Consider the following 8,551-nt stretch of genomic DNA (forward strand, 5'->3'; position numbering starts at 1 on the left):
ACAAAATGTATAGTAAGCACATATTTTTTTCCTGGAGAGCCAGTTTTTAAACATGTACCAGCCCTATCTTTTAATCATCTTTTATCCTGAATGCGGTGGGCCCTAGATGATTACTGGGTTTCTGATTCTGTTACCCAGAGTGTCAAGCCTGCGTGAGCATCTTCCTTGCAGAATTCTGTCTTCTTTCTTTAGAACGCGCTGCCTGCAACAACAGCATCTTTCACACGTGTTGAAGGTGTCCTTGAGTGGGGACACTGGCTCATTCGTTCTTTTATGTGTCCCCAAGCAGGGAGACACACTGAAAGTAAAAAACTTGCCGGAGTTCCCATCATGGCTCAGCAGAAATGAATCTGACTAGCATCCATGAAGATGCAGGTTCGATCCCTGGCCTTGCTCAGTGGGTTAAGGATCCGGCGTTGCTGGGAGCTGTGGTGACACGACTCAGAACTGGCCTTGTTGTGGGGTAGGCCAGCAGCTACAGCTCTGATTCAACCCCTAGCCTGGGAAACTCCAAATGCCATGGGTGTGGCCCCCAAAAGACGAGGGAAAAAAAAAACAAAAAACCACAGAACTTGCCGAACAAGGGGCTCACCAAGCCTCCCAAGAGCCAACAGCCTCCCAGGACCCAGTGGCCTGGCTCTCTTTTCCTACAAGTTTACCATGACACGAAAAGCAGGCAACTCCCTGGGAAGTCTCTCCATGAGAACAGGACCAGGGAAGGGACCTCCCTTCCTCATTAAAGGTCCAGGGACGTGGGACAGCATGTGCCACAGACTGAGGGTACTCTGGGCAATGGTGACCATGGGGGTGACGCGAGGCCCTGAGCTGGGGGCGCAGAGGGGCCTTCAGAGGGCTGGAGAGGGTGTAAGATGACTTATTCACAAACACCCTCAAGCACTCCCAGATGTGCCGAGAGGAGAGGCCCAGCCCTGCAGTTACGCAGGTGGGGCTACCCAAAAGTAACCTTCCGGCTTAATAATTTACAAGATCTCATTTGTGCCTCATTTGCCGAGCTTCATTTTGCAGATGAGAAAGCCCGTCTCGGGAGAGAGATGACTCAACTGCAGAGGGCACGTGGTGAGTCAGGGTCCAGTGCTGAGGAAATATGTCTGTGTCACCCAGCCCCTACTCTAGGCAAGGCTTCTCCTTTAAATAAGCAGGGAAGCCATCAGCTCCTCGCATAGAAACACACAGAGCCAACTGGCACGTCTTGAATCAGTACGTGTGCTCCCCCCAGACCATATACAGATTCTGGGGAGGGGAGTGTAGGGGGGAAGTGCTCCAGGAGCGCTTGCCCAGTTTTCACACAACGGCCAAGCTGTTCCCCCTTGGCTCATCATCCACCTGTTTCATCTCTCTCTGTCTAGCACCCCAGATACGGTGCAATTTTCTGTAGCAGGGAATGTGATATATATGGGTTTGGGGGCCAGAAACTGGTTCAAATATTGATGCTGCCGCTGTGACACTGGGCAAATCCATTTAATGGAAAAAGAAAAGGAAAAAAAAGATATTGAATGCCTTTATGGGTTAAGATAGTTTTAGTTATAAGTGGCTGAAACAAAGCAAGCAAACAAACAAAAAAAGGGAATTTATTAGCTCAGCAAACAAATTATCCCAGAACAGATTATGTTGGCTTCAGGTGTGGCTTGGCCCCATGGAACGATGTCCTTGGGACCCATTTTCACTCTCTCCATCTCTAGACTGCACATTCTCTTGTGGGCTCCATTATCAAATGGGCTCTCTCCTCAGAGAAGAAAGACGGCTGCCCAAATTCCACTCATCCAGACGGCCAGGCTCAGGCTTAGCTGTAAGGAGATTGAGTCTCTTCTCAATAATGTGCACACAAATCCTAGGATCACTCTGATTGGACCAACCTGTGTCACATGTTATACCCCTGAACCAATTACTGTGCTTAGGTCATTTCAGACCTCTGATTGGCAATGCTTGGCTCACATGATCCTCCCCTGCAGTGGAAGAGAAAGCCTAGCCCAGAGCATATGAACTACAACAAGAAGTAAAAGGGGGAGTTCCCGTCGTGGCGCAGTGGTTAACTAATCCGACTAGGAACCATGAGGTTGTGGGTTCGGTCCCTGCCCTTGCTCAGTGGGTTAAGGATCCGGCGTTGCTGTGAGCTGTGGTGTGGGTCGAAGACGCAGCTCAGATCCTGCGTTGCTGTGGCTCTGGTGTAGGCCGGTGGCTACAGCTCCGATTCAACCCCTAGCCTGGGAACCTCCATATGCCGCGGGAGCGGCCCAAGAGATAGCAACAACAACAAAAGACAAAAAAAAAAAAAAAAAAAAGGATAGCTACGGAAAGAAAGGACAATGCATTCTGGGTAGGCAAAAAGACATCAAATGCCTGCTAGACCTATATTTGCCAGGCCCTTGGTTCATTATTTTCATGAAGCTCTCACAACAATGTAATTTAATCTTTCAAAATTACAGTTTCCTCTTTTAAAATGAGAATGATACCCAGTAAGAAGAATCGCTACCATTTATTTAGAACTTACTGTACAAGCACTGGGCTAAATGCTTTTATATGCCAACTCATTTAATTATTTATGCCATAAGATTGCTGTTGGACATAAATTAAAAGAGATGACATAAAAAGTCCCAGGCATGATACCTGGTATATAATGGGTAATAAATCTTTAAGTGTATTTTATTTGTATCTGCCACTCATCCACTACAGTGTTAAGCATCCAACAGGTGCCTATTTTAAAAGCTGAATTAATGAAGGAGAGTGTAAATTTCTTCTGCTTTTAATTATTTATACTCTATCGAGTTGTACAAAGGATTTGGTATAAATACAGGCTATACATTCAGCAATACAGTGCAATTTAAATAGAAAAACAAAATCAAGATAAAGAAAATACATACATTAAAATAGAATAACAAGACAGGAGGAAACATAACGTGCATTCATGGAGACCACAGCATTAGTTTGTGAATTTGGCTCTGAGCTTCCTGGCAAACAAAGAGAAAAAGGAAACCCCATGAATTGCAATTCTGCAACACAAGAGTGCAGGGGGGAAAATATCATTCCTCGGGGAAGAGAAGTTAATGTGCTGGCTTTTGAGATGAGGAATGATTGTTGGGGGTGGGGCAGGTAACAGGGACAGATACTTAGAGATCGTATTTGGGGAAAGAACTGTGGCATCTCTAGCACAGAAAGGAATTGGTAAGACAGCGCTACTTGTCTTTTGTGGGGCAAATACCTGAGGTATTTTTTTCATAATAAAGAATTGCTAAAAAAAAAAAAAAAACAAGAATTGCTGATTTACAACATCATGCCAATTTCTGCTGTAGAGCAAAGTGACTCAGTTCTACGGAAATCCATTCCCTTTTTATGTTTTTTATTTTTTAATTTATTTTTTGCTTTTTTAGGGCTGCACCTGAGGCATATGGAAGTTTCCAGGCCAAGGGGCAATCGGAGCTGTAGCTGCTGGTCTACACCACTGCTCATGGCAACACCGGATCCTTAACCCACTGAGTGAAGCCAGGGATCAAACCTGCATCCTCATGGATACTCGTCAGGTTCTTAACCCACTGAGCCACATGGGAACTCCCTATGCATTCTTTTTTATCTTCTTTTCCATCAAGGTCCATTCCAGGAATTGGATATGGTTCCCTGTGCTCCACAGTAGGACCTCGTTGTTCTGAGGTATTTTGGGCCTCAGGTAAGATCTGTCTCTTGTGGCACAAAGCTTCCCACAGCCTTGGGAGGGACTTCCCTCTGACAGAGGCCACATTTGGGAGGGGAAGTAGGGTCCTTGTCTCTGGGAAGAGGCTGGCCCTGAACCCTTGAGCTCCCTCCTCAAAAAGACCTTGGGGATGACCTCTGTGAGGCCCAGGGATCCTCATGGAGCATCTGCCCGGGGCGGGACACCACCTCTTGGCTCCAAATCGCCAGCCGACCGCCCCGAAAGAGTTAATTGTGGTGACCCAAATCTGCAGTCCCCTTTTCAGCACACTGGAAATTACTTTTTAATCCTGGCTTTCAAGGCTTGCCTGGGGAGCCATCTGCTCCACCCTCCCCCACCTCGGCCACGCGGGATTGCTCCCACCTGCCCCGCCTAACTTGCTTTTGCGGGGCCTCGTTCTGCTCCTGCCCATCCAGATCATCATAATTCGGAGAATGACAGTTTCATGTGTGGGGTAGGAAGCGAGCCTTGACTGTAAAACAGCAAACATCAAGGTCTTCCAGCTCCGATTAAACGGAAAACAATTTGAAAGGTCAGAATTCATAAACAATTTGTAAATCTAGGAGAATCAGACCTCCCAGCCTCCACGATACAAGGCCAAGGCCATCTGTTGCAGGCTCCTGGGGCTTGGTTTTTTTACTTTGGCTCCAGTACCTGGGAGCCCGAGAGTTAGAAAAGCGAACGTTGCACCCATGACTCTGGGTTTGCTCCACCCAAGGAAATAGCAGAAGCCCCTGCACTCCCACTGGAGTACGATGCACAGACTATCTCCTAATCTCTCAGTCCTCCAGCACCTTGATGGACCCCTTCTTGTAGGTCATCTACTACGTGCTGGGGTCTACACCCTCAAGGACCTTACTAACCCCTGGAGAGAGAGGCGTCAGCAGTGAGGACCCAGTATGAAGCATGATGTGTGCTGTGGAAAGGGGGCTTCTGGAGGCACCAAGTGGGCACCAACCCAACACCCAGGTGGCGGAATTCGTCTGAGACTGGAAGAACAGGAGTTCATCAGATGGACGAGGTGAGACAGGACATCCCAGGGAAAGAGAATCTCACAGAAAGAGGTCCGAGAGAGAGGATGATGCTTCGGAGGAGGCGGCAGAGAAAGTGTTTTCACCCACATGGCTGGTGCAAGTATCCATTGCTTAGATAGCACCTCGACGAAGGACAATCCAGCAATAATCTTTGAGGTTACGAACACACATATCCTTTCACCCAGAAACTCCACCTCCCACATGTGCAAAGTGAGGTACTTACAAGGTCATTCAATGCAGCATTGTTTGTAATGGCGAAAGGCTTTGGGATGACCTAAATGTCCACCAATAGGAGTCTGGTTAGATGAATTCTAGCACAGCCCTGCAAAGAATATTCGGCAGTGGAAAAAAGAATGAAGCCGTTCTTTCTCTTCTGGTAGGAAATGATCTCCATGAGTATCTTTAGGTGATAAAAAGCAAAGCATCAACCAAATATGATGTGTGGACCATGCTTGCATTTAGATTTGAACAAAGCAGCATCTGTTAAACAGAGCGAAAAAGAGAGAGACCATCGGGGAACTCTAAATGCCCATTGGATAGTTTATGATACACATTTTTTAAACATGTAATAGATATTGTAGTTATTTTTAAGTCATTTTCTTTTAGTGATATATGCTGAAGTATTTGTAGATAAAATTATACAGTGTCAGAGATTTGCTTTAAAATAATCAGGGAGGGGGGAGTAGGGCTGAGTAGGTCCAGGTAGAACAAAACTGGCCATGTGTGATAATTGCCGAAGTGAGCTGAAGGCTGGGGCGGGGGAGGGGCGTTTCACGTGATTTTCTCGACTTTTGTATACGTGCGAAATTTTTCTATGACAAAAAGATCTTAGAAAGCAAGAAACAGAATAGCGTATTCAAAATGTTCCCACTTAAATGGGCAGAACCTCAGTTCTCCCAAACGATAAGTAGATAGATAGATGGATAGATAGAGAGATAGGTGAGTGTTCTCCTGGGATCGGTTAGGCTATTTGGGAATACGACTAGTTTAAAAACTTAATTTTAATATAGTGTGGAAAATGTGGGCATACAGGGAGATGAATAACCTAAAGTGGAGAGAGGGGGTAGTTGGGAGGTTTCTCAAAGGATGACATCTGTGCTGCCTCCTGAAAGATGCTCAGGAACTTGCCGGATGAGGAGTGTGAGGGGAGAGTCACGCATCTTGGATTGAGGGAAAAGCAAGAGCAGAGGCAAGGAAATGGAAAGAATATAGCAGGTGTAACTAAGGATACTACTTTGTATTAATAGGACTTAAATCAATACTGTACTGTTGTCATATATATATATATATATATATATATATATATAAAACAATAGCGCTTCAGTTAAAAAAATGATTTATGCACTCACACAAAAAAAACAGAAACAATAGACTTGCCTTTTTGCTTGTGTGTGTGTGTGTATATATATATATATAAAGTTTCTGTAGGTTTCTGGAAGAAAATGCATGGAGCTGGTAAATTTGGTTGCTTCTAGGAAGGTGGACTCACTAGCCAGAGAAAAGGGCAGGAAGGGTTTTTTTTTTTTTTTTTTTTTTTTTGGTATCTTTTGAATTTAGAGCCAAGTGAAGGCATCATCATTTTTAAGTTAAAATTTAAAAAAATATATAATTATATATAACTCAATAACTCTCATTTTTACCCCACATCAGATACCTCACAAGGTGTTTTACCCACACGATTCTCCTCTGGATCACATAGCAACCCAGTGACATAGATGTCATTTTATTCCCATTTTACAGATCTGGAGACCAAGGCTCATGGAAGTCAGGGTCACGCGGTAAGTGAGAGAACTAGGATTCGACCAGGACTGCCTGACTTCAAAGCTGATGCACTTATCCTCCTCACTGCCCATCCCCAAAGATCTCCTCATACAGAAAGCCCCAAAGCCTTTCTGGGGCTTCCTAAGGGAAACCTCTGCTGTCTGCGGATGGTGGTTCAGGTCCTGTGATGAGAGGTGGGGAGAGGGTGGTGCTGGGGACCTTGTGGTGAGCTGGACCCTGTGGTGGCCTGGGTCCCCTCCAGCACGGATGCTGGGGATACTGCCCTCAGACTGAGGTGGAAGGAGTCTGGGCGTGTCTGGCCGAGTCAAGATGTGACTTGAAGGCTTTTAAGGGGTGAGAGCGGACAGGGCAAAAATAAACTTTTGCATTAATCCATTATCCTAATGATCGTCCTAAAGATGAGCTCGATCAGATATGAGCATTGCTGAGATTGATTTGCCTAAAATAAGAATCTCATTTGCATTTTTCTGATTTTCCCTGACTTCATTTAGTCACATTAAGACAGCTGCAGCGCTCACCAAGGACAAACATTAGAAATAGAGGGATACTGCCCGCGTGTATTTATGGGGCGGGGCATCCTTCCCACCCACCTGTGTCCATGTTATCAGCCCTTTGACAGAGGAGAGGAGGACAGTTTAGGGAACTTCAAGGTGACAGCTCTGGCTTGCTAATGCAGGGTCAGTTTTTTCAACTCCCCTTTGATCCTTTTTTCGACTTCCATAGGAAATACCTAAGGGGCCAAAGAATATGCCTGGGTAAAGTGGCTTGAAGAAGATCCTAATAGGCTAGCCTCTGAATTGGAAGACGTTAATTTCTCCTGTCTCTTTTCATTAACTATTTGCATCCACCCTGTGAGATAGCTAGGGCAGGTGTATTTATTCTCATTTCACAGATGAGGACACAGATGTCCAGTGAGGTTAAGGAGTAGGATTTCACGGATGTGCTTTGTCAATACCATCCAAGACCCTTTGATTCCGAACCTTCCTCAAACTTCCTGACTTCCTGCCCAGGATTCTCTGCTGTTGGACCCAGATGTCTATAAGCAGCATCGAGAAGAACCACTTCTCTCACAAGAGAAGACTCGGTCCTGGTCACACAGACAAGACTACATCTTCCATCCATTTGACCTTCAGTGATTCTTCATGGGGGCGATGGGCCAGTGAAAATATCTGCGAGCAGATAAGCACTTGTGTATCTTCCTGCAGAGCTGGTCACGGATAACACAGACCCGGAGGCCATAGCATCCAAGCTTCAGAGAGATCCCACTGACCCTATTCCTACCTTCAACCTGAAGGCAGCCACTCTTCAAATTGCCTTGATGATTAACTTCTGTAGCGGAAAGAATCCAATAATCATGGGTTGAGTCCTATGAGCCTTGTCATCAATGTCATGTGCGGTTCATAAATGTGCCTTCTACCCAGAACTTAATTTATTACATTATTTCATTTAATACGTTATTTTCCGTAATCTCACAACACCGCCACGAGGGCGATTCTAAGGTTATTGTCCCCATTCCAAGTACAGGAAAACAGATTTATAGAGGTAGAGGCTAAATAACTTACGCAAGCTAAACCGGTGGGCTACCTGAGCCCAAACATAAATATATATACATATTTAATTACATATGTTTGGTGTTTTTTTTTCAACTTATATAGGAAATATCTATGGGGCCCAAGAATATGCCTGGAATTCTGTGTAATGGGGAAAAGAGGACGCTGCTCAGGAAGGAAGAAGCAGGTAAAGGAGGAGGCGTAGGGGGCACAGTGGTTTCCAGGGCAGAATGGAGAGACAGAGAGGCAGCTGCATCCCTTCCGCAGACAGCCACCTTCTGTCACCCAGCCAGAGCCCTGGCACCCCTGCCCTGAGCCTGAAGCCTGGGTAAGGCTCTCTCTGCCCTGGGTGCTGGGGATGGAGCTGGGGAAACATGGTAGGTCTCCGCAGAGGCGAACGTCATAGCGCGCTCCCCAAGCCTTTCTCATTTCAAGCAGGAGATTGCTTTGAACCGGAGCCACCACGGACTGGAAGGTGGGAG

At 45.9% G+C, this 8,551-nt stretch overlaps 1 long non-coding RNA gene across 1 annotated transcript; it reads left to right on the forward strand.

Moving 5' to 3' along the window:
• The first annotated feature begins 4,352 nt into the window (after window positions 1-4,352).
• Window positions 4,353-7,667, forward strand: LOC146398270 (uncharacterized). Its single transcript, XR_014820362.1, has 3 exons — window positions 4,353-4,724; window positions 6,478-6,515; window positions 7,530-7,667. It is a non-coding gene; the product is annotated as an uncharacterized LOC146398270 (long non-coding RNA).
• Window positions 7,668-8,551: the final 884 nt, after the last annotated feature.

The sequence above is a fragment of the Sus scrofa genome, chromosome 12, assembly GCF_054392235.1.
Source record: "Sus scrofa isolate SSC_HxYL_T2T_F1_AM1 chromosome 12, Sscrofa_HxYL_maternal_Yorkshire_Landrace_v2.0, whole genome shotgun sequence".
In the NCBI taxonomy this organism is placed as follows: domain Eukaryota; kingdom Metazoa; phylum Chordata; class Mammalia; order Artiodactyla; family Suidae; genus Sus; species Sus scrofa.